General features: G+C 42.0%; 1 protein-coding gene across 4 annotated transcripts in view; it reads left to right on the top strand.

Annotated features, from left to right (window-relative positions):
* The window catches only part of RFX2 (regulatory factor X2), a 49326-nt gene that overhangs the window by 27764 nt on the left and 18604 nt on the right, over positions 1–2958 (top strand). The window lies entirely within an intron of this gene.

The raw sequence follows: 2958 nt of genomic DNA on the forward strand, positions 1-2958 counted from the left end.
TTTTTTTAATTTGTTTGTTTTTTTCTTTTTTTTTTTTTTTTTTTTTTTTCTGTTCTTTCATTGCTGTCTGGGTTCCCTTTGGAGAGATACCCCCTCAGTTTTGGTACCAGGATAGGAAGTAACAAAAAAAAAAAGGAAACCGCTTGGCAGACGCTCTAACACTCCTATATATGTTTTTGGCTTGAGTTCCACTTAAATAACCCATCACACTTCTGCTTTAACCCCTTCATGACTGAGGCCCTTTTTTCATTTTTTGCACCCATGTTATATTCCACATTTTAGGCCTGAAAATGACGTAAAACCCCCCAACATTATATCTTTTCTGAATGCCAAGACCCTATAGAATAAAATGGTGGTAGTTGAAAATTTTTATGTTGCGCAATATTAGCGCAACTCCTTATTAAACCCCAAAATTTAGTGACAAATTTAATTAAATGCCCCAAAACACAACAAATTACCCATTTTTTTAATGAAATATAAAAGATGAGGTTACAACGAGTAAAACGATACCCAACATGCCCAGTTTACAGATTGCGTGCGACCGTGAAACGGCGAAAAACTGCAGTACCCCAAAAAGTCAATAAAAGACACTTTAAAAGCCCCCACAGGTCATCAATTTAGAGATACCCCAAAATACTGGCCCTAGAATTATTGCTCTCACTCCGGCGTGCGCGGCGATACCCAACATGTGTAGCGCGTTCGTCGTTTTCATGCGTAGGCGCACCCGACGAGTGTTTACGTGGCGACGCGCGTGCTCGCGGGGGCGGGGTACTTTTAAAATTTTTTTTTTATTATTATTAGATTTATTTTATTTCATTTTAATTTTAAAAACTGTTTTTTTTTTTTTTTTTACTTTACTTTGACTGCTATCACATGGGGGGGCTTGCAAGCCCCCCCATGTAATAGCAGATGGTGGTGACAGGTCCTCTTTAAGGTGATGCTGGGGGTCCAAAAGACCCTCAGTGTCACCTTTACACTGGAAATAAGCTATTGAAGTGCAGATCGCACTTCAATAGCTTATAGCTGGGCTGCAGGAGCCCAGAACTGACAGCCCAGGGACCGGAAGTGATGCAATCTGCATCGCTCCCGGTCCCATAGAACGGGGAGGGGATCGATGAACGGAAGTTCGTCGACCTCCTCCCCAGCTCCCCGCGGACACAAAGATCGCCGGTCCCGGGCCCGTAGGAGGGGCAACGGAGCCCGGGAAGCACGGCGGGGGTGTCCGGCGGGGGGGGCGGCCCCTTCTTCGGGACGCAGAAGCGATCTGGCGACAGGTAAGTCGCCAGGATCGCTTCTGTTGTAAAGCCGACAGTCGGCTCTACAAGTTTAAACAGAGTCCCGGTGGCAAAAGTCGCCTGGAGTCTGTTTAAACAGCCCCGATGCTGGCGACGTACACTGTACGTCGTCGGTCACTAAGGGGTTAAATCATAATGTACCCTGCATGTAACTGCAACTGATTGCCCACTTTACTAGCTAGTTTTTTATTTTACTGTATGTATGCATAGAAGAATGTGTGAGTATCACAAATGTGCTAAACATAGAATTTTTTCACGCAACTGAATGAGATTTCATGTGGGAGTTGACTAGTTTGTGCGTGTATCTGTGTCCTATACATCGGAAGTTCTTTCTCATATTTTTGCAAAGAGAAAGTTGGCATGTTTGATGTTCTAAAAATAGTTATAAATAATTGGTTAAAATATATTCAATTTATCCACCATATTGATGAAACATCCATACTTCGAAGTAGAGCTGCAGCTAACAATTATTTTCAAAATCGATTAGTTAGCCGATTTATTAAGTTCGATTAATCGGATAAAAAAAAATTAAAAAAATGGCTCCAGTGATGGACTACTAGTTTGTATTGAGATTGTAGTCCATCACAGAAGCAAACTTGGAGCGGTGGAAGAAAAAAAGAAAAACAAAAAGTGTGGTGTGCAATATAGTGAAATGAAAAGTGTAAAATTATACAGCAATGAATGCAGAACGGCACCGGCTATAGAGGACTACAAAACCCAGCAATACATTATACAGCTCAATGTGGAATACCCCCAGCTATAGAGGACTTACAACACCCAGCAATGGCACTCTTACCTAACTGTTCTTCCAGCAACTTGTTTCTGAGATCGGGTCTGTCTATCGGCGGCTGTCATCTGCCCACACCTGCTCCTCCCTACTTCTTCTCCCTGTGTCCTTGTGCTGATCATGGATTGGGCGGGCGGTGAGCGTAAGGCGGGGAGGAGGTGTGGCGCGCAGCTGTGTGGAGCCGTGAACAGGGCCAACCAATCGGAAGCCGATTAATCGATGATTGAAAAAGTTGACAACTTTTTCAATCATCGATTATAATCGATTATGTCGATTTTAGTTGTTGAAGCCCTAGTTTGAAGTCATGTTTGTAGTGGGTTTTGATCCGGCTTTTTAATACACTTTAAGCCCATTCCCAATAGCTATGACTCAAATTCAGTTTTTAAATGATCAGCCCACCCAAAACTGGTGTCTCTTTTTAGTATATGTTGGAGAGTTAAAGCACAGCAATTTTTATTTTTTGATTGAGTAGAAAAGAGTTGGAAGCTGTCGGGTTCTGGATGCGGCCTTTGTCGTCTTTGGGGTGATTTAGACTTATTTTCTTTGGTCTGAAGTTAGGGGAAGTGTACCTACATAGACAGTAATTAAAACTCAGATGTTGCTAACCTTTTCCCAATATATCTAAAATGAAGAAAGTTTTGGTTGGGCTTCTAAATTAGTATTGACTTCAATATGGATAAGTCGAGTGGTCTGTTGGCGCCTCTGTTGTAGTAGGACACATAGGACTCCAATGTAGTAGGGTTCTCTACAGAGAATGATTAGTATTCCAGATCGAACAATGTCACTGCCCCATGTCAAATTCAGAGAGTGCCTAGTATTCATTGATAAAACTACTAGGTGTTCATGCATATGAAATTTGCCTAAAAAAATTATATA

The sequence above is a fragment of the Nanorana parkeri genome, unplaced genomic scaffold (genome assembly GCF_000935625.1).
Source record: "Nanorana parkeri isolate BGI_ZX_2015 unplaced genomic scaffold, ASM93562v1 scaffold412, whole genome shotgun sequence".
NCBI classification, from domain to species: Eukaryota; Metazoa; Chordata; class Amphibia; order Anura; family Dicroglossidae; genus Nanorana; species Nanorana parkeri.